The following is a 24,583-nucleotide window of genomic DNA, read 5'->3' as shown; positions in this document are numbered from 1 at the left end:
GGGGCAAGGCATTTCAAAGCACAAGTAAACTGTGCAGCAGCATCCTCTGGTGATACTAAAGTAAGTTGAGATTGAGAGATAGCCAAAATTTCTGGATGAAGAGTTTGTAAGTCAAGGCTAATGTTTTTATGATGCCAAATCCCTAGTAAATGCTGAACAATGTTATTCCATTTGTGTTGGGAAGAGTTATAAGGGAGTGGGGTAACACAAATGGATTTGTATGCTCCATGGCATTGAAGGCAATTTTTCATTTTTAAGCCTACTATCTGTTCTCCCAAATAAAAAAACTGCACCTGCTAGTGCTCAAGCTGAGCCTGTAATTTTAAGTCTATAATTTCTTGTGTCTCTAAAGCATGGGAGATGTTTTCTGACATCTTATTAATCTAAGGGGCGGTGTGAATAGTATTGGTAAGCACTACTGTTGATGTGACTGAGGTGGCAATAAGGGTTAGGAAGGCAATAGCTCCTGCTAAGAGCCATCTGATGAATCTCTTAACTCTCTTGAGCTGGTCCATGATCAATTGAAGAGTATAGACATTGGGGTCAGAGTACCAAGGACCAGAAGTATGTATGGGGAGCATAACAAATGGGGGGTGTTTCAGGAGAGCAATCTGATCATTTACAGACATAATGGATGGGGAAACACAATTGGTGATTTTGAAGTTTGTACAGGAATAGTTATACATCTTAATATTGTTTTCAGAAGAATAAATTTGAAATAGACTAAGGTGTCCAATAAAGAGGAAATATAGATTGGGAATGTATGAAAGGGGTGACCAAGTCATTGGATCAGATTGTTTTCTCTCATTTATGTATGTTAATGTGGTAGTCATCCAGAAATATGGAAGCTGACAGATATATGGATGATGGGTTTTCCCAACAGATAACATAGGAGGAGTCCATCCTCCTACAGGTGTGTGTATGGCACAGGGGGATATATCAAATGAGCCTGGGATGATCCAATCAGTAACCATAATATCTGTGTCAGGGATAAAAAAATCTTCTGGGATGGAGGACATAACACCAAAGGAAGGAGGGCATACTAATTTTGGGGGGTCTTTTCCAGGCAAGGGGGGTAACCTGTTGGGGGTTAGGGGGAAAAGAGGGGGTTTGAGGCTACAGGTATCAGAGTGATATGTGACAAACAGCTGCTCTGTGGCCTTCAGCATTGCTGAGGGTCTTAGATTTTGCCTCTTACACAAAAGGAAAGAGGAGATCAATCAAACAGTATAAATTAAGCACCTACTATGTGCCAGACACTATATTAAGCATCTTACAAATGTTATATTATTTGATCCTTCCAACAATTCTGGAAGATAAGTGCTATTATTATTCCTATTTTACAAATCAGGAATTTGAGACATATAAAAGTTAAGTAATTTGTCCATGGTCATATGGCTAGTAAGTGATTGAGGCAGAATTTGAACTTGTCTTCCTGACTGTAAGTCCAACACTCCATCCACTAACCACTTGGATAGTCTGACTATTCTCCACTTATGAAGTCAAAAATAGGAACCAGATATTTATTGCTCTATGGTTACTTCCCCAACCTGTGACACCAAAAGCAAGGAGGGAACTGTAATTATCTATAATTATAAAAAGCCAAGGGGCAGCTAGGTGGTGCAATGGATAGAATTCCAGGCCTGGAGTTAGGAAGACCTGAGTTAAAATCTGGCCTTGAACACCTCTTAGCTGTGTGACCGTGAACAAATCACTTAACTCTGCCTCAGTTTCCTCATCTGTACAATGAGCTAGAGAAGTAAATGTCAAACCACTCCAGGGTCTTTGCCAAGAAAGCCCCAAATGGGATTAAGAAGAGTTGGATAAGACTGAAAAACAATTGAACAAATAAAAGGATATAGTCACCATAGAGGTATGGTCCATCCTGGAGTCAGCGTGATTTCTGGAAGCCCTAAGGTTGACCAATTCCCATGAGAACTTGTTTTTAAGGGGATTCCCAAACTGACTTTGTTGGGCTGGACAAGGGATCTCCAAAAATGCATTAGGTATCCTGAATAGGAGTAATAAAAATGCTCAAATCCTCAATCACCCTTTTTGTCTTAGAAGTTTCCCCCATTGTATCAGAGATCCATTCCCAAGAAGACCAACACCTGTACAGGAACCATTCCTTTTGTATCCATTGTGGCAGACCTCTCCCTGATAACCCAGCCTCTGGCTACATTCTCTTACCAAAGCCTGCTTACAACCTGTACCTATATATTTGCTGTGCTCAGTTCCCCAAAAAGTATATGAGATTCCTATGTTCTATTATTCTTTAGAGTATCATCCAGCACAATGATCCTCTCAGAGACACTGTCCCCAGAGCCCCCAGGGTTTGACTCCGTGTGGTGGCCAATATTCAAGTACCTGTCTCTCTCTCTTGATTAAAGATTTGTTTTTGCCTTACTACTTTAATGGTTCTGTGTTTTTCCAAATCAACACTAGTGTGAAGGTGACAAAAGGCTAAAATATTCCCATACATCAAAGAGGAAGACAAAAAGAGGAGTCATTGGAACTCATGTGCCAAGCCCAAAGGTCCCTATTTTCAGGGAACCATTACTGACACAGTGTGCTGACGGCTCCTATTACTGTCATTCCTAAAATATTCAAAAGAGGTTTTGAGTTCTCACAGTTGATTAGTAAATCATTCATTATATCTCATCATTGAAACTATCACATGCTTCTATCAAATATAATGACCAATGGGGATAGGAAGGTTAAAGGCCAGTAAGCATAGGCTCTGTGCTTCTAGTTCTCAGTGGATTGGGAGAGTGGTGGACCTTTATGCAAAGGAACAGTCAAGACAGGACTGATGGAGCAGAAAATAGAGAAAAGGCAGGTTGTCATTACTCACTGAGTAACCACAAGTAGAAGGAAGAAGACAAAAGGAATTGAGGCTGAGGAGGATGGGGTAGAACCAACACGATGATGCATTGAAGGCTGGCCAGATTACCAAGAGTTGAAGCAGCAGGTATGTTGTGAGGCATTGGCAGTATGTTAGAACCCTTTGGGGCTTTGTCTTCTTAATGGGAAATTAAAGTCAATTGTTCTAGAGTGGGCTTGATTTTAAACTAGTCCCTTGGTGGTTTATGTTCTATTTTAGAATTAAATGATACATTCATGAGTCTTTCAGCAATTAACAAAGAGTTTACTTAACCACAGCCACTTGTAAACAAAAAGTTTGCGTAGCCAATGTATAGGACATTTGGGAAAGACTAACACTTCTAGCCAAACCTTTTCAGGGCTGCTTTCCTCCTATGGTGCCCTCCTGCCACCCAGTTCTCACCTGTGGCTCCAAGATGCCATAGTATGCTCGATGGTCACACCTAGGTAAACTGTCTGGAAAGGCAGCCTAAACCAGGGTGAGGGTAACCAACAGGCTTCAAACCCATTGGTAAACTGGGGTAAGAGGGTATCTACCTAAGCATGCAAATGAAGACTTTCCTTGGCAGAAGGGAAAGATGAGAACAATTTGTTCCAATGGCCATGAAGGTGGCAGAAGCAGGAATTGTGGAGAGCTTAGAGCTTGGTTAGACATAGAAGAAGCCAAGGTCATCCACTGCATCCCAGACCATCACCAGTTCTCTTGACCTTTATCTTGCCAGTGGACTTGAATGACTCAGGAAGAGAGAGTGAGACTGAGGACTTTGTGTAACTGGGCCTTGCCTAAATCCAATTTATATGAGTCAAAAACATCATCCAATGATGTCATTTTGATCCTCTTTGAGTATGAAGGGCAACAACCAATCAACTTAGAGATAGCAGAAGGATGACATTCAACATAAATATTAAGAACATTCAACTTCACTCAACTGAATGAAGCTGTCCTTCCTCTGTTGCCAACCTTGGTCCATCAGTCAAGCATCAAAGTGCATCTGGAGATTCTTGTGGCTGTTTTTTTAAATTGTATGCTTATACAACCAGGAAGTGATATCAATAGTTTGAACTCCCAAAGTCTCCCAAACCAACCAATTCTCTAGAACGGTTTCAATATATTTTAAGGAAGATTTTGCTTAACTTGTGAGCTCCTACGATACTTATTCTGCTTTTAGCTGTCTGATTGTTTTCTTTTCTTTATCTCACTCAGAGAACAGGAGAGAGCTAGAGGTTTAAAAGGGATATGAAAATGGGAAAGGGAACTTCAACCCTGAAAGGCAAATTCTATCCTTCTTCCACCTAAACTAGGGTGGGAAATAGAGTCAACTGGATAATTATTAGTAACATGTTTGATTATGTATATGTTAAATTTATTCTGCCCCCCCCTGCCTTTTTTATATGAACAAGGCAGGAGAAAAGCTGATAATCAAAAATCTTACTTGGTTTGGTGAATATAGACTTTGCTCCTTTTACTTGAGGATACTGAGGCTGAGAAAGTAGCTGGGACTTGTTACCATTTTGCCCTAAGGCCACCCAGTCTACTTTAGATGTGGAGATATATATAGTCATATATATCAGCATATATAGTCACCCTGTGGACCCCCTTTCTCTTGAGCTCCACCCCACTCCCCCTGATCTATCTGAAAAGGCTGTCAACCCTCTCATTATGTTTTCCGTGAACTCCTCATGAGTTATCCTTGAAAGCAAATATAAGGCAGCAGGGTGTTCCCAGGCTCCTGGGTGCGTTAAGACAAGCAAGCTTTTCAGGGAAAGAACTTTATTTACATAGCATAGCAATATGAAATTTACTGTGCTGGGTCAGATCCATGGTTCACCTAGCCCAACGTTCAATCTCTGATGGTACACAAAAGGACAGGTTGGAGAAGGTCATGGCTGCCTTCCTTGGCACTGAACTTGGGGAACTAAGGATGTTTCATGAAACATGCCTAAATTCCCTAATTAAGAGACTTCCTCTGAGATTCCTTTGCCCTTATTTCAAAATATAGAAATAACTTCACCACTTGAACTCAGTCAAGTTTACCTCCATTATCCTCCCTTCATTCAAGTTGATACAAACATCTTGGAAGACGTCAATCATGAGGAAAATGGCTTAGGAGTGTTTTCCATTCCAAAATGGGTCTAGGCATCAGCAAAAAGAAAAAAGAAAAAATAGAAAATTCACAAAACATACAGTACTTCAACAGAGTTGTAATCACTAGTGCCAATTAATTTGATAAAACAATTTATTATTTAAATCTTTGAATGTCCAGCAATTAAAGTGTCATTCACTCAACCACAGAGTTTTATTGCAGTAGCCTGTTACCATCATTTTGAATTTGTCCTCATTCCCCCATCAGTTCTGGCTCCAGAGCCAAGGTGAGTCATCCCTCTAGGATTAACTCTCCTTTTTCAACCTTGGCTTCTGAATTGTCTGGACTAGTTTGAGAAAAATGACACTCCAAATACAATTACAATTCACTGGAGGAAAACAGCTTCAAGTACTGAGTTATTTACCCTGGGCAGACATGGACCACCCCATCTCTGGGAGATAAACCCACTTTCCTACATTTCCACTTGGCCCTTGTTTACCTGGCTGCCTTGGGGAGCAGCCCTGCCTGAAGCCCTTATTCACATGGTCGATTGCCTTCTGTATGGTAATTACAGAAATATTTCTGTAAAATAATAGAAACCTAAACTAAAATCACCTTCATTTGCTCTCTGCCACCATCCCTGTTTAACTAGCTATGGAGCACAGAATCCTGGCCTCCATGCCACCAACATTCACTGGCACTCTCACTCTCCTTGATCCCAGAAGACTTAGGTAAATAAGAACTTTATTCCCCTTGGTGTTCTGGAAATTGAGATTTGGAATCCCCCTTTTTGGACAGGACACAAACTTGTTTGGGGAGGTGAGGAGAATAGGGTTTCTGCATGCTCCCTGAAATCATTCAGTCAACTATTTGACTGAGGGAGCTTAAAGCAGAACTGTCAATTAAATCCACTTCCGATGGTTAATTCTTTTTCATCTTGAAACCAGTCTACTTGCATAGTGTGTGTTGTATAGCTGAAACAACTGCCTACATAAAACAGCCTAATATAAAAACTAAACTAAACTAAAATATCCAAGTGACTGAAGCAAATGATTTTGAGGTATTCTTTTTTTTTACAGGTCAAAGGAAAGACAATCCTCTCCTTCTCCTCCCAAACCCTCCTTTCTGGAAGAAATCTTAGGGGAAAGGGTGAAGAGGCAGCCAAAAAGTGTGACCAGCTTGCTTTGATAGACTGAGAGGAGGAATGGTTGATCTTTTGTCAATCAACAGGAATTCCCAATGTCCTATCAACTGCCTCCGGCTTTGGACCATGAACCAAATCTAGTTGAATGGAGAATCCCTCAATTTCACTGGAAACTCTATTAATCCACACTTCCTCCCTTTAAAGTTTGTTACGCAACTCATCATTCGGGTTCCCAGAAACTAAAAGAGTGAGTTTCTTCCATTTTAGCTCCAAAACAGCTGTGATTTCACCTGTGTGGCACTCCCTTTAATGACACATATGACAGCTATTCCATGCACAAAGGACACAGATGTACTTTTCTCATCCTGTTGGCTCATAGCCCACATATAGGAGGCAGAAAGGATATATATATATACATATATATTAAACTACATATATTATATAGAGATGTATATTCAAGGTCTCCCCCCCCCAACTAGCCAGAGATTTATATAAGGAAGGAGGCTCTCTTTCCCAAGACATGTCAGTCTCAAGTTGATGTCAGTCATGGTCAAGAAACATTTATTAAGTGCCTACTATGTGTCAGGCACTATACTAAGCATTAGGGATACACAGAAAGTAAAAAAATAATCCTTACTCTCAAGGAGTTCAGAGTCTAATGGGAGAGAGAGCATGCAAATATCTATGTGCAAATAATCTGCATACAAGAAAAATTGGTAGGAATCAACCAAAGGAATAGGGAATTAGAATTAAGGGGTAGCAGGAAAGGCTTCCAGTAGAAGGGAAGACTTTAGCTGTGACTTGAAGGAAGCCAGAGAAGCTAAGAGTTTGAAATGAGGTAGAAGAACATTCCAAAAAAAGAAGGTCCAAAACATAATCAAAGTATACATATACATTATATATATATATTATACATATATACTTTAGACATTATATATATTATACTTTATATATATATAAATATATTTTATAATAATAATATATATTATATAATAATATATATATATATTATACCTTATATATATATATATATAACCCTTACCTTCCATCTCAAAACAGTGTATTGGTTCCAAGGCAGAAGAGTGGTAAAGGCTAGGCAATGGGGGTTAAGGGACTTGCGGACTTGCCCAGGGTCACAAAGCTAGGAAGTATCTGAGGCCAAATTTGAACCCAGGACCTCCCACATCTGGGCCTGGCTCTTAATCCACTGAGCCACCTAACTGCCTCAAATAAAAGGATATTAATGGTTGTTAAATTAACTATAAAAAAAAACAACTATCTAATCTCTGATCTCTTTATCAGATGCGATATTGATCTTTGCCTGGGAGAAGAGAACAGGTTTAGCTAAGCAAGCAAGTTGACTCTGCTTTGAAATGAATAGGCCCTAAACAAGTTTCAGAACATGAGCTTGAGAGCTGTATACCATTATGGAAGAGAATTCTGTTCCTATAACATCAAGGAATAAGATGTGATGGGGAATGGGGTGATCTTCCCTCCCCATGCACCTCCTTTCTGTGGTCATATCATCAGACCTACTGAGCCAGTGGTAGACATTTCATTCACTGGCGAAGTTGAGATCCATACTTTAGACACAAATGAATATGAGAAGACAGTCACTCAAGGAAAAAAATAGTAAGAATGTGAAATATTAAACATTCAGCCCATAAAACTAGGGAGCATTCTCCAGAAATTCACACAACATCCATGAGAAAAAGTAGACTTCCACTTAGAGTGCAATTGTAATATAGTTCATTTATAGGATGTAGATATGGCAATAATAGCTCATAATTCCTTGTGGTCTGAAAGTCTCTTTTTTTTTTTCTTTGTAAAGTCCTCACTAAACTCCCCCTGGGTGAAAATATATGCTGGGTTGAATTGTCCAGTGGGGCTCTTGGATTCTTCTCTTCTCTGTTGGTAGCAGGTCCATTCCTTGACGCTTCTCCCTCCCTTGAATGACTGATTTCTTCCATCTGTGTGTCTGGAATGCTTGTTGAGCAGCTAGGTGACACAGTGGATAGTGTCAGAGCTTGGATTCAGGCTCATCTCCCTGGGTTCAAATTTGGCCTCAAGATACTAGCTGTGTGACCCTGGGCAAATCACTTAACCTTACTTGTCTCAGTTCCCTCATCTGTAAAATGAGCTGGAGGATATAAGTGGGTTAAAAGAAGGGCTCAAAACTAACTAACTAATTAACTAACTAACTAAAAGGGGAAAAGGGAATTAGGGCATAACTAATTCTTAACCCAAACAAAGATTAAAACCCTTATATCTTCTATAATTATTCTAAACTAAATTCTTAAATTAGCAATTAAGATTAAAGGGGTTTGGTAGGAACAAGGACCAGGGCCAAAGAATCTCACAACACAGGAGTCCTCTTTGATTCAAGCAGTAGTCCCAGTAACAGTTCTGTTGAAATCCACATGACATCAGCAGCAACAGCAGGCAGCAACAGGCAGAATATCAAGCTAAAGAAGAGGGAATCACTGGCTCTCTGGGTCCACCCCAGAAATACCAAACAGAAACCCTCTTGGTTTTCCTGACTACTAGGGGAAAAAGCAACAGCCTCTCTCTATTCCAGAGGAGTTCACCAACAGCTCTCAGAGACTGTCTCTGTACTCCTGAGAGTTCTGTGTGGAATGTTGGTTTGCAGTATCTCTTGCTGTCAGCTTATCCTGTTACTACATCCTTACTTACCCCTTACTACATCCCCCCCCCTTTGCACAAAGCCAAAATCATGTTGAAAACACTATTTTGGCATTTGTGCACTAACATACTTATATTTTCCTTAAACTAAAATTTCTACCGAAAAATAATAAACAAAGTACACTCAACTATCTTATTCTATCTAATACTATCCTGTTCTAGTGATTTAATCAAGGAAAGGAAAGTATATAATGAATAAGTACAAAGTTCAAAATACAGATCAATCATATGCAAAAGCAAAACAAGCAAATAACATCAAAATCAAAATACAAACACAAATTCATGCAAAACATTAAAATCATAAAATACTACTCTTATCAACCAATATAGAAAATTCTACTACTGTTGCAATGCATAAACATCAAACTTAGACAAAACTTTTTGGAAAATGCAATAAATACAACATTGCATAAGTTTTATAAAAAAAAGTTAAACCAAATCATCAAACTTACTAATGCAAAATACATTTAACAATAGATGAAAATTAAACATAAGTGATCTCTTTACATAAGTTTTACATATGTACATATACACATACAACATATAATGCAATATATACATTTATGCTATACATATACACTTCATATTTACACATATATTACATACACTATAATACAATTAATTTATAATCTAACTATAATACATACCATTTATATATATTTGCATTTGTATTTACATTTTGGTGATATGTGATGTTATATATCATGTGTACTATGTTATGTATGTTGTAATATATTTTATAACATAGTTCAGTATCTTACCTTATTTTATCAATCTTAAATTCTAATCTATCTATCTGTAGCCCCATCTTCCTAAAATCTCCTAAAACTAATCTTGTCTTCCTATACTATTACTATTCTAAACTAAGTAGCTAGCTATTTTTGTTAGTAACTAACTACTTCATAATTAACTATAACATTGTTAGTATCTAGCTATACATTGTGTCACTCATTCAACTAGCAAATCAATGTGTCCTAAACATGTTTATATTATTGGGTATATGTTTTTGTTATGTTGTTATTTATGCTATGTTATGTTGTTTTATTAGTGTTATGCCAGTGTTAGTATTGTGTTACTGTTGTGTTACTGTTGCATACTTACCAAAACTTCAGATTTTTCTTCCCTTCTCAACTTGTTTGAAGAATTCTTCCTCTCCAAAATCCATGGTAGTAAAATGTATTGAGGAATGTGTGAATATATGTTATGTTGTGTTGTATTACATTGCCAAAATTCCTTAAAAACATTATTCCATCAAAAACTTGATCCTCCTTATTGAAAATTCCCTTCAAAGTCTTTATCTGCTTAATATTTATGACTTTCAGTCTTTTTACGATGTCCATTAATTTTCTGAATCCTCTTCAACTGCAATGTCCTCTTCCATCCGAATGTCCTCTTCCACTGGAATGATCCTCCCCTTACTGATCTTTTTGACTGCAGACTATTTGCCTAATGAATCTCAGCTTTCCACAAACTTCTTCATTTTCTTCTCCAACAATTTCTACATTTTCATTATTAATTTCATGAGCTAATTTAATATGTGAGCAATGATACCACGAATCTCTTCTTACTACTTTCACAGAAAACAGTGAAACTAACACAATTGTATAAGGACAAACCCAATTCTCTTGAGTTACTGATGTTTTTGCAAAATTTTTCACATACACCATATCACCTGGTAGAAAATTATGAAGAGAATAATTCAATGGGCCAGATTGGATCAATCCTTCCATATCATGCAGTCTCTAAGCCGTTGTTGTAATGCACTTAAATATGAAGCACATTGACAATCACCTAAGAGATATGTATAAAATAGTCTTACAAATTTTTGCCTGCACTGGAGCATGTCCAAAGAGAATTTCATAAGATGATATATGTTAAATCTGCTCTTGGTCTTGTACATAGGTAAAACAAAGCTATAGGGAAAATATCTGACCGTTTTAGATGAGTTTCAGCACAAATTTTCCCCACCATAGTCTTGAGTTCCCTATTCGCATGTTCCACTTGACCAGTTTGTGGATGATAAGGAACATGATATTTAGGTGTTATTCCAAGATTTTTATAGACTCTTTTCAGGATATCTTGTGTAAAATGAGATCCTTTATCAGAATCTATGGTAACTGGTACACCAAACCTAGGAACAATTTTGATAATGCCACAGGCAAAGTCCACCCTTGCCCGCGACTCCAGGGTATCCCAATTGGTAGTGAACGATCAGTCAACAAAAATAAGAAATGGAAAACAGCTTAATCATAACAGCCATGGGATTGCTTTGCATCTGATAGCTGCTCCGACATTCCCAGGCTTGGGATTTATTTTTATATCCATATTCTTGGCATGCAGATACACAAAATCAAAGAGAGATAATTGGAAAAGTGATACATTAACTCTTAACAAATCACTTGATTAACATTCTATATTTTTGTATTGTGATTACAGATAGAATAAAGGTTGCACACAAGATAAATGATTTCATCACAGGTGGATTAATTTTCTCATTACCCTGTGAGAAGTTTTGAGCTTATAAACAATCAAGGAAAATTATGTATTGCTTTTAATAAAATGGAATAATTAATCAGCAGTTCATAAAAGACAATTCAACAATCATATCATCAAGCCTGAGGGATCTGGGAACACAATTCAAATTTAGACTGGTGGCTTCTAGGGAGTTACTGATTTGTGTAATTGAGTCACTGAGGCATATTGAAGCTTAATGTACCTGTACTGTACCTGTACATATTGTATGGGCCTCTATGATTGATTTGTGTGCTGGCTTCATGAGAAAGTTTTAAGCTTGGCCTGTAGCTGCAGTTTTGCTGGGAATTATGTATCTAAGTAAAAGTTAACCCATGATAGTCTTTTGGGATTGGGTTTGAGGGTTTGATCTTTTGGTGATGTTTTGGGGAATAAGGGTACAGGTGTTTTGCTCTTGCATTATTTCTTTTGAGCCTAGGGGGAATATTAATCATGTCAATTCATAGGTAAGGGGCATTATTGAAAGAGGTCATGTAAAAGAGGGTTGGATGGGCAATCACCTCTCACCAAGGACCACTTTGTGGTCTCCCCAGCTACCACGCATGACTCTGTCAAGGCGTCTTGGTCTGATGGTTCCCAGCACTTAATCAACACTTTTACCACAAAGCTATATGTATTAGTATTAGATGGAAAAGTTTCAGGCCATATTGTTAATCTATCAATAATACAAGACAAAACTTGTATCTTCTAGCTTTGGGCATGCTGGTGTGATCAATTTGCAAACTCTCAAATGGACAATATGCCAAAGGTCTACCACCAAAACCTTTCTTTCTGAATGCACCTTGATTGAAATTTTGGCAAACAGAAAAACTTGTACAGATCTTATTTGCAACAGTACTCCTTCCTGGTGCTACCCAGTGCATTTTTACAGAGTCCACTACAGCTTGAGTATCAAAATGACCTTTTGTGTCAATGGCTTGACACAAATAGGTATATAAATCTTTTGGTAACTGTGGTTTTCCAGTGTCTGCAACCCATATTCCATGTTCGTTCCTTGCTCCAAATTTCCCCTTCCATTTCTGAGTCTACATAAGCTCTTTCTAAATCATCAGACTCAATAGCTGACAAATTCATTACATGCACTGGAGCATTCCAGGCTGCAAACTTAGCAGTAATATCAGCTCTATGGCTTCCTTTAGAGACTGAATCTCTGCCACAAGTATGACTTCTACAATGGATTGCCACTAGCTGTTTAGGTTTTTGGATAGCATCCAACAACTCAGTTATTATTTCTGCACACCTCATTATTTCCATATCTTCCCTGTTGCATGACATACTGAAAATGCATAATGAGAATCTGTAAAAATATTAGCACTTTTACCATCAGCTAGAAGACATGCTTGCTTCAATGCCCCCAACTCTGCTCCTTGAGCACTAAGGTTACTAGCTAATGAGCCACACCACAGTGTCTCAAATTCTGTGACCACTACAGCACCAGTACAATTAATTCCATCACACAAATATAAAGAACCATCTGTAAATAACACCAACTCTGGATTTTCAATAGGAGTGTCTTTCAAATCCATCCTAGGCATATCCACTAGATCTACTACTTCTAGACACTCATGTAATGGTTCACCATTCTTTGGCAAATCAGGAAGAAGTATAGCTGAATTTAATTCACTACATTTCCTCAACTGAATGTTCTCACTACCTAGGAGAATAATTTCATACTCAGAAATTTGTTGATCTAAATTAGCTTGAGTACAAAATCTCCTCATTAGTGCTTCTCTTTGATGTGAACAATATACAGTCAACGGATATCCCAAAACTAAATCTGCTGACTTCTGGACTAACCTTGCAGCAGCTGCTATAACCCTTAGACAAGGAACTGTATCTGCAGCTATTGGATCAAGCTGACAACTATAATATTCAATTGGACAATAACTTTGTCCTAAAGTCTATGTCAGTACCCTAGAAGCAATACCTTTAGTTTCATTAACAAATAGTTGGAATGGTTTTGTAGTCTGGGATACCCAAAGCTGGAGCAGATAAAATGACTTCTTTAAGCTTACTTAAGACTTGCAGATGTTCAGGTTTTAGTTTCAGAGGTTCAGGTTCTGTATCCCTGATTAAATATGTTAGAGATTTTGTTAGTTTACTATATCCAGGTATCCATTGTCTACAGAATCCAGTTGTTCCAAGAACAGCTCTGAGTTGCTTTTTGATTTTAGGAGCACTCAGTTTCTGGATATCTTCTATTCTTTGCTGTTTGATACTTCTTTAACCCTCTGATAGCACAAAACCAAGATATTGCACATGAGGCAAAACCCATTGTAATTTTGCCTTGGAAATTTTATATCCATGCTTATATAATTCTAACAACAGAATCTTGCTATCTCTCAGACACACCTTAGCATTTGGAGATGCAAGAAGAATATAATACACAAAAGTCACCAATTTACTTGTTTTGGATTTTATAGTTTTGAGATCTCCATTTAGAATTTGTGAAAATTGGTTCAGCAAATTGGTAAAACCCTAGGGCTTATGAGTCCATGTCCTTTGGGTTTTTCCCAGGTAAAAGCAAATAACTTTTGAGAATCCTCATGAATTGGAATTGAGAAAAAAACTGAGTATGAGTCTATCACAGTAAAATATCTTGCCTGATTTACAATGGAAGAAATTATAGCAGCTGGACTTGGTACAATAGGATGAATCTTGATTATATAATCATTGACTACTCTTAAATCCTGTATAAAATGATATAAAACGTTGCCATTCTGATCTAACTTTGGCTTTTTGATTGGGAGTATAGGAGTGTTATATTCTAAGAAGCAAGGTATTATGATCCCTTGTTTGGATTAGGGATTCAATGATTGATCTTATACCCTCAATTGCTTCTTTAGTCAAGGGATATTGAGGTACACAAGGAACTGGTCCTTCCTTAGTCCTCACTTGACTGGAGTAGCTGATTTCAATAGACCTACATCTGTGGAAGACTTTGACCAAAAATCTTCAGGGATAGCCTCAGGTATTGGAGAGATTGAATCTAAGTCACCCTCTGTACTGACTGAATCTAAGAAGAGCAATGGAAAAGCTTTCAGAGATTCTTCTGGTAGTGAGATATCACCAGTATCAATACATTGGATTGTTGCCCTTAATTTACATAATAAATCTCTACCTAAAAGATTCATTGGACAGTCTGGCAAACACAAAAATGCATACTCCACAGATAATGGACCTAAAGTAATCATTTTTGGTTATAATTTTGCTACTGTCTGTGGTTTACTAGTAGCACCTATTACTTCCATTATACCAACAGCTCTACAATTCTTAGAAAAACTTTGCAAAACTGATTTACTGACTCCACTATCAACCAGAAGATCATAAATCTGGTCTCCAAGAATTTCAGACACATATGGTTCTGTACTATTTAGTGGTTGGAATGTTTCCAACACCGGTGCTAGCACAGTAACATCACTACAAAGCTCCTGTCCATCCAAATTTGCATCTGCTTGAATTGCATGATATTCCCAGGATTTCACATCTTTAACATGATCATCAGTTTTTTCACTATTCTCATTGGTCTTTATAATCTCTATTTTGGTATCATTGTTCTCATTTACAATCACATTATCTTTATGCATCTACATTCTCCACTATTTTCCATTGTTTCACAATCATTAGAATTTTCCAATAATTTTATATTAAAACTTTCTTTTCCCTCACAATTATTAACACTAATTACATTATCCTTTGTTTCAATCACATTATTTACAAATTCATTAATCTTATCTCCATTCCATTCAATTCCATTAAATTCCAATCTATTTTCCCTTGATTTTTCAAATACACCTTCATAATGAACATGCCACTTTGTTCTGATCACCCTTATGTCCACTAACCACTTGGCTGTACTTGGGTCTCACTCCTGATTTAATCCACTCTTGCATAGTGTTCAAATCAGTTGCTTGAGTTCCCTTACAGAAAGCATTAGGACAGTTATTAGTATTTCTTCTCTGATAATGATTGTTATTCCAATTATTATTATACTGTTTATTATATCCATAATTCTGATTCAATTGCTTAGAAAATTGCCTTCTGAATCTACATTTCCTAACAAAATGACCTACTCGATTACATAAGAAACATCTTTGAGTTCCAGATCTCCTTTTTCTTGGCTTGTACTGGTTGTTTTGTTGCACAAATCTAAGTGCTGCCACTGCCTTTATTTCCTTTATTTCACTGCCCTTGCTTTATTTTCAACATTTATTAATTTCTTTTTCAAATCCTCAATTACTGTATCCCTATCTTCATATCTATCATCATTATCCATGCACAGCTAAGTTGATTTTCTCCTTAATTATTTCAAAGCCATCTCTTCCCAATCTGGGCAATTATTTTTTAAAAATAATTTTATCTTAGGACACACATTTTTTACAAATATTCTCTCGATGTGTGTAATTGTGTCATCAGCTAACACATCAAGGCCTAAAATTACTTCAGCAGCATCTGTTATTCTCTCTAAAAATTAGTTGGTGATTTTGTTTCTGCTTAATGTTCTCAAATTTGGACCAAGCATTAGGGCATTTTATATGTCTTTTCATTACATCAATGATTGACCTCATGGCTTGTTTCATACTTGTATAATCAGGGGATGAATTCATATCTACACCTCCAAAATCCTGTGGCATGGGGTCAAAGATGGATCATTTCTAGTTTCCTCTATGAATTGTTTTTTTTTCTCTCTTGGTTAATAATTCCTTCATTAATAAGTAAGTAAAAATCAGCATAGTCAGGGTCAAAGATCTCTATAGCTCTCTGAAATTCCTTCACCACTTTATTAGGTTCATCAGAAAAGTATGGGGTTCTATGTCTGATCATTTCCAAATCCTCAGTAGTAAACAATTTATGAGGTTTTACCTTATATACTTCATCTTGTGTAACCACAGGTATATCCCTTAGAGGAAACAACCATGCTTGGTTTTTATTACATTCAGCATTCTCCCTTCCCAATCTATATATTTTCTTACTATTTCCTTCATTATTTTCCTTATCTATAGCATTATCCTTGAAATCATTCAAAACACCATTATTAAAAATCATTCTCCTTCCTACATTGCTCCATTGCTTCTATCTTATCTTTCATTACCATAATCATCTGCTTCATCTCAGAATCTTTTGTTATCTATAAAACAATTGCCCATATTTTATAACCAACACCAAAACCCAAAACTCTACATTTTATACAAGACAAGTAAACATAAACACATCAATGGTAAATAAGCTAACACAGTTCTGATAGTCAAAGACATCACTGGTTCCATCCATTCATATCCTAAAACAATATAACAACAATGGGGAAACAAGGTGAAAATCCCATAAGAGATATGTAGGAAATAACCCCATAAAAAATGTAAAATAACATTTGCCATGTCTCCTGACACAATATAAAATGTGTACATGAAGTTGCTATAAAACACAGGATATGTGTTATTATTATCCACTATGATTCGTAATAACAAACATCAAATAAAAGAATCAAAAAACAAAAACAACAACAAAAATGGCTCCCTAACACATGTGCTATTGGCCTTTAGGGTATTTAAACATTAAACCCCCCTCATCATCAATCAAGAATCAGAGTTCCATGTCAATCAAGAGTAAACAGTATCAGGACCTTGGAGAGCAACCAGGTGCTGAGAGGGACAGTGGAATGTTGCAAGCTGGTCCAACTGCCAACCTACTGATCTCCCCGTTTTACTTTGGTCTTAGTCAATTTTTGTAGGTTTGCCCTACTGACTCGCCAAAAGTAATAGGTGGGTTAAAAGAAGGGTTCAAAACTAACTATGTATATAAAATAACATGTTTATTTAGATAAAGGGGAAAGGAGAAAAGGAAAAACTAACTCAACCCAAACAGAGATTAAAACCCTTATATCTTCTATAATTATTCTAAACTAAATTCTTAAAGTAGAAATTAAGGTTAAGGGGGTTTGGTAAGAACAAGGACCAAGGCCAAGGAATCTCACAACATAAGAGTCCTCTTTGATTCAAGCAGTAGCCCCAGTAACAGCTCTGTTGAAATACACTTGACATCAGCAGCACCAGCAGCAACAGCAGGCAGGAACAGGCAGAATATCAAGAAAGCCAAAGAAGAGGGAATCACTGGCTCTCTGGTCCAACCCAGAAATACCAAACAGAAACCTTCTTGGCTTTCCTGACTGCTAGGGAAAAAAGCAGCAGCCTCTCTCTATTCCAGAGGAGTTCACCAACAGCTCTCAGAAACTGTCTCTGTGTTCCTGAGAGTTCTGTGTGGAATATTGATTTGCAGAATCTCTTGCTGTCAGCTTACCCTGTTAAAATCCCTTACTTATAAGAAGGAAAGGGAAAATCACTCCATTATCTATCTTTGCCAAGAAAATTCCAAATGGTGTCAACCACTGTTTCTACTACACCATTCTGCAATCTCATTCATTGGCTATGTTCTTTCAATTTATTCTGTATGGATCCAGAGAGGAGGATTAGGACCAATGAGTAGAATTGAGAAGGAAGCCAAGTTTTGACCCCCTAAAAAAGAAGACCTTAATGATTTAACAAGTATCAATAAGGCAAAGATCCATGATGATGAAGGATATCCACAGCCATAGAAAGAACAGATGGAATCCAAATGCAGATTGAAACATGCCATTCTTCACTTTATTTCCTTCATGAATTTTTCTCTAGTGTAAGCAATATTCCTTGTTTCAGAATATGATAAACAGGTAAATAGATATTATATGAAAATATATATATATACACAACCTGTATCATATTACCTGCCTTCTTAGGGAAGAGGTTTGGAGGAGAGAGAAATTCAGGATAAAGAATGAGATATAGGTTTTTAGACATAGCTATTGTGAGAACTTATTTCTCTTGGATACGTATATTTAATTTACTTTATTGCATAGTTATAACCATTCATGTATTATATTATTACATTTAATATGTTGTATTAAAAATAATTGAATATTAACCAAATAAAGATAAAGAAGAAGATCTTTCTAATAATCCCAGCTGCTCAAAATTTGAATGGGCTACATCAAAAGACTGAAAGTTTTTAATAACTGGAAGTGTTCAAGAAGAAACTATATTATTTGTAAGACCACTTAACTTTGACATTTTAGAGGGAATTCAGGGATTGGTTGAAGAATGTACTAGGATATCTTTCTTATTTTATAATTTATGCATTATTATAAATAGAACTTATAATATTGTTATATCCAGGTTTGCTTCATTTCTGAGTTCCTTCATGTGTACTTTTTCCATTTTCCCAGGGAGAGCATGAATTCAGGGGTATGAGCCACAAAAAAATTCAATATGTAACAAAAAGCAACTGAGGCAGAACTTCAAGCAGGTATTAATTTATTAGGGAGACCAGTGGCCCCTAATCAATTGGATTAAAGATATTTCTCTTAGTCAAGGATCTCTCTGCTTGGACTATATCCTTTTTAAAGATCTTGAGAGATCACTAAAAATAGAAAGAGGTTTTAAAATTCATTAATTCATCAATTCCAGAAGTGGGAATCATATGACTAGTTAAAGGAAATGTTCATAAAACCACAGTATTTAGTCAGTGATTAATCAACACAACTCTGGGACTTTCCATATGCAGTTATAAACATTAGGTGTATGTGTGTGTAAATGTAGAGTTATATATAAAGAGAGTACGGGCTTAATAAATGCTTTTTGACTGACTGTCCTTCTCAGCATGTTTTACTTATTTTTTTCCTTACCTTGCCTTACCAACTACTTTCATTTTCTCCTTGGGTTATTTTCCTAGGATCCTTTTCTTTAATTCTTTTCCTCTTGTTTTCTATTTGTTTTGCATCCCACAAAGCATCTATAATTGTCTGATAGAAGGTAATAAGTGATAGCATAGAAAAAATGACCATACCTGGAAAAAAGAACCAGAAAAAAAAACTGTTCACCAGGTTCTACAAATCAGAAAGACTTAAAGGCAATGAAGTGGGGGCAGCTGGGTGGCTCAGTGGATTGAGAGCCTAGAGATGGGAAGCCCTGGGTTCAAATTTGGCCTCAGACACTTCCTAGCTGTGTGACCCTGGGCAAGTCACTTGACCCCCATGGCCTAGCCTTTTCCACTCTTCTGCCTTGGAACCAACACAGTATTGATTCCAAGATGGAAGGTAAGGGTTTTAAAAAAGAAAAGGCAATGGAGAATTATTTGCATACAGGATTGTAATGTTCTCAGCTGTGCTCTAAGTCACTGTCTACATCTAATATTGCAGAGGAATGATGTCCTGCATACTTACTGATGCCCAGCAGAGGCCACTGCTGAGGATAATTTAGATCCGGAGTGTCTTTTAGTTGCTTCCTTTTGGCAGTGGGGACTGTGAATAGAAGTAATTGACTACCTTCTAAGTCTGCCGGCTGGGAGCATCTTGTGACCTCTCTAAAGCTCTCTCTTGAGGTCTGGGGCTGGGAAAGGGGACCCAAAACCAATGGCTTCTGACACAAAGCAATCTGTCGGTTTATAGATGACTGATTCTCTTGCCAAGATTATAGTTTACAGCAAAGGTCCCACTTCCACACAATTTCCTTTGACTGAAACCTGGAAAGCTTTAAAAACGAAAGTTATCAATAAAATTCATAAAATCCCCTGAGCCCCCAGGCAATCCACTCAGTTGGGAAGGAGAGTCTCCAGAATAAGTTTGACTAAATAATCTGAATCTGACTAAAATGGATTTGTTCATCTGTTATCCATAGGTTTTCTGCCCCACCCCATCCTATTATATTCTCTATAGTAAAAATATCAACTCTGCATACAATCAAAATTATCTTATCCAGTAAATGTTGCCCCTCAGTCCTGTCTGTTCTTTGTGACACCATTTGGAATTTCCTCGGCAAAGATACTAGAGAAATTTGCCATGTCTTTCACCAGTTCATTTTACATATGAGGAAACTGAGAAAAACAGGTGAAGTGACTTTCCCAGGATCATACAACTAATATGTGTCTGAGGCCTGATATGAACTCAGGAAGAAGAGTCATCTAGCTGCCTTAATTTAGTAAAAAGGTTTTTTAAAAATACATACAAATAATTAATAAGCAAAACAAACAAAACAACTTAGTAGTAAACCATGCCATTTGTTGCATGTAGCAAAAAAAAAAGGAAAGAAAGAATGGAGATGCACCATTGTTCTAGAGTTTTCTCCATGTAGCTATGTCCTTCACTCCCTATTATATTCAATTTGTTTTTTAAGCCCTCACTTTCTGTCTTAGAATCAATAGTGTGTATTGATTCCAAAGCAGAAGAGTGGTAAGGGATAGGCACTGGGGGTTAAGTGACTTGTCCAGGATCACACAGCTAGGAAGTGTCGGAGGCCAGATTTGAACCCAGGACATCTAGTCTCTAAGCCTAGTTCTCAATTCACTAAGCCATTGTCCCCTATTATAAGCCAAAAGAGCTATAGAAGCTAATGTCTTCTAGAGCTAAAATTAGTCTCGGTCCTCTGCAAATAGTAAATTGCTCTCATTGCTCCTCTTCAAGTCTCTAACCATCCCTAACCAGAGGGTACTGCCGGAGAAGAACATTCCACCTCCCAGGACCAATATAATCCTGAATTTAGAAGAAATATAAATCCTGGGGTGTTTAATTAGCTAGGCCTCTTCACAAGGAAGCCAATCTAGTTTTGTCAAAATGACTATAAAAATATTCTCTCTGCTTCTTACAGTTCCTTTCTTATCTAGGTTTCCAAGTTTGTTTTCTGGCACTTGTTCTTTAATGTGAATTCAACAGAGTACATAGCATCATGAAAAGCTGCATGGAATCACAGAAAGTTGTTATTCCTATGAGATTTGTAACCTAGAGTCCAATTTAAACATAGATGCTATTTTTCATTTTTTTCCTCAATTATATTTTACAAACTAATTTTTTATGCTTCATTTTTTAAAAGTTTGAGCCAAATTCTTTTCCTCCCTATCTCCTCCTCCCCTCTCTCTGAGATGGAAAGCAATCTGATATGGATTTTACACATGTAATACTATAAAACATCTTTCCACAATGTCATTTTGTAAAAGAGAACTCAAGAAAAATAACAGTGAAGAAATAAAATGAAATATAATATGTCTTGGTTTACATTCAGACTCCCTCAGTTGTTTCTCTGGAGGCTGATGACATTTTTCATCATGTCCTTGAGGATTTTCTTAGATTGGTGCATTGCCAAAAATAACTCTCATTCATAAAGGTTCATCATGTAATATTGCTGGTAGTGTGTAAAATGTTCTCCTGGTTCTGCTCACTTCACTTTGCACTAGTTCATGTAGGTCTTTCCAGGTTTTTCTTAAATCATCTTTATAGACACTATATTAAAAAGTTCCCAAAACTTTTTCCTTCCCGAAAGTACACAATGTTTGCATGTGATTTTCAATCACTGGCATGTCACTGACATTTGAACAACAACATTGTACTTCAAGAGCGCCAATTATTAAATGAGCTAAATTAAGTCTGACTCGCTGTTGGAAGGATCAGATTCATAGGATTTGAAACTCGAAAGGACCTTAGAAATTATTTAAACTAACCTCTTCATTTCACAGTTGAGGCAACCAAAGCCCAGAGAAGTGAATTGATATACCTAAAGTTGCTGAATAGAAGTCAGGATCTGAATTCAAATCTTTTGCCTCCAAATCTAATGCCCTTTCCACTACCCTATGACAACTAATCATTTAAAGGCACATTTTTGTTTGTGAGGATAAGGGTGGTGAACAAAGAATTTAATAATCTCATTGTTTATGTGGTAGTTTATAAAGTGATACTTCCCTTGACTCAGCTTTCTGGTCACCTAAGGGCATAAAAATTATTTTGGGGGGCCATTTAACTGCTCCACATCAGGGTCTTTTCCAATGAGTCCTGCCTTCTTATTATGTAGCCAAGTATTTAAGCTTCAGCTTCCAATGAATAGTCTGAATTAATTTCTTTTTTAGTGACAGATTTCGTCTCCTTGCTATCCAGGGGACTCTCAAAGGTCTTCTACAGCACCACAATTAACATGAAGTTGAGGCCCCTTGAACTTGGTGGATTTCTGAAAAATACCTGAGCCACCATGCCCCGCCCTGCTGACCAGATTCATGTCCATGTGGAAATCCTCCTAGTGTTCAGAGATCCTCAATGTCTCTGTTTCCTTGTGGCGTATCTTTGCTGTTTAAAGGCACAGGAAACCTCTTTTGGTTAATTGTTTGATGACTTTTAAATGCCTCATTTATTTCTAACATGGGACCTAACATAACAGCACAATAACTTGCCCAAGATTTCATAGTCAATATATCTTTGAGGGAGATCTGTATTTCTTCAGTAGGCTTTATTTTATTTTATTTTAATTTTTTTAATCCTTACCTTCTGCCTTAGAATCAATACTGTGTATTGGAGGGATGGAAGAAGGAAGGAAGGAAGGAAGGAAGGAAGGAAGGAAGGAAGGAAGGAAGGAAGGAAGGAAGGAAGGAAGGAAGGAAGGAAGGAAGGAAGGAAGGGAGGGAGGGAGGGAAGGAAGGAGGGAGGGAGGAAGATAGAAAGAAGGAGGAGAGAAGAAAAGAATTTATTAATCATCTATTGTGTACCTGACATTGAGTGAAATGCTTTACAAATGCTGTCTCATTGATCTTCACAAGGATGCTGGGAGGTAGGTGCTATTATTATCTCCATTTTCTAGTTGAGGAAACTGAGGGGAAAGGGGGTTAAATATTTTCCCTAAGATCACAGCTCGCAACTGTTTGGGGATGAATTTGAACTGAGAGCTCCCTGATCCTAGGCAGTAGGCACTTGATAAATGCTTTCCAAATCTGAATCTTGAATCTAGAGGATTAATTTTATTGCAAGGGAAAGAGTGGAGGTGAATAAATGTGGAGGAAGGAGAGTGGGAGGAGAGAAAAATGCAGAAAGAAAAGTTAGTGAGAGAACTGTAAGAAAGTGCTAGAGTAGGAGGACACAGGAGAGTCAGTGGAGACTGAGGTTGATTCCTGCGTGCAGAGACTTGAAGCCCATTACAAGGAGACCATTAGCACAGCTGGTAATGAGCTTTTGTGGCGAGGTCTCAATGTGCTTCTCAGAAATTGGGCACCTTGCAACTACATCCGGCTCATTCATTCTCTCAAATTTGCCCCCTCTGGGTAGTGTGTGTGTGTGTGTGTGTGTGTGTGTGTGTGTGTGTGTGTGTGTGTGTGTGCACAGAAGTCAGGAAGGCCCATTACCTCACCCTGGTGCTTCAGGTCATATGACCTCAGTGGTTTCTGGGATAGTCTTCTGAGGGGGTGTATTGAAGGCTTTGGTGTTCTCTGTCTCCCTTTCATTGGAGGGTTGGAAATTAAAAAAAAAAAAAGGAAAATGCTAGAGCTGAGCAGAATTTAGAGATCAGCACTGGCTTTGGTGTCTGGGCTTGGTGTCCGGAAGACCTCAGTTCAAAACCAGCCTCTAACACTTACTAGCTGAGGGATGCTGGGCAAGTCACTTAATCTCTGGTTGCCTTAATCTACTGGAGAAGGAAATGGCAAACCATTCCAGAGTCCTTGCCAAGAAAACCCCACAGACAGCATTGTTGTGCTATGGTCCACAGAGTCACAAAGAATGGGACGCCACCGAACAACAATAGAGCCATAGCTATTAGAGTCACCAGAATTTGTCCTAGGATCCAGGGGTCCCTTAAAGCCCATTTCCTCCCCCAAGAAAATAAGTTTCTTGCCTGCTGTGTTCAGGGGCCATCATCCTTGAACTTCACAGTTATCTGGTGGCCTGTGACAAGCAACAAAATCCCTCTCCCTTACCTGGCCTCAACTCCAGGGAAAAGACACCTGGACTTGAAGCCAATCCTAGGTGCCCCTGGGCAAGTTACTTAATTTTTCAGCGTTCTGGGAAATTTTTGAAGTGTCGAGGTTGCAGAGAAGGAGCTGATCTGAGTTGATAGAGGGTGTTTCCTAACAAGGAGTTCTCCATAGTTCATTTCAGCTATTGTTTTAAAACTTACCTTTGTAAAAAAACCCTTACCTTATCAACTGTAATAGCAAGGACTAGGCAATTGGGAATAAGCAACTTGCCCAGGGTCACACCCCTAGGAAGTTCTGAGGTCAAATTTGAACCCAGGTCCTTGACTCCAGGTTATCAACTGTTCTATCTCTGCTAACATCTAAACTTTAAAGCTAGTACTTTAAGCTTTATAAAATGCTATTCATTGTATCATTCTATTTTCTCACAGAACCTTATGAAGTAGATGCTGGTATTATTATTATGTTTATGGTTCCCATTTTGCAAATG

General features: G+C 37.5%; 1 long non-coding RNA gene across 1 annotated transcript; it reads right to left on the bottom strand.

Moving 5' to 3' along the window:
• Positions 1–4,637: 4,637 nt before the first annotated feature.
• On the bottom strand, positions 4,638–23,633 carry LOC103094001 (uncharacterized). The gene is made up of 2 exons (XR_008913748.1): positions 23,527–23,633; positions 4,638–5,016 (listed from the first exon to the last, which is right to left on the bottom strand). It is a non-coding gene; the product is annotated as an uncharacterized LOC103094001 (long non-coding RNA).
• Positions 23,634–24,583: the final 950 nt, after the last annotated feature.

Source organism: Monodelphis domestica, chromosome 7 (assembly GCF_027887165.1).
Source record: "Monodelphis domestica isolate mMonDom1 chromosome 7, mMonDom1.pri, whole genome shotgun sequence".
Lineage (NCBI taxonomy): Eukaryota > Metazoa > Chordata > Mammalia > Didelphimorphia > Didelphidae > Monodelphis > Monodelphis domestica.
The sequence above is the reverse complement of the archived record's forward strand: the minus strand, read 5'-3'. Positions and strand labels throughout refer to the sequence as shown.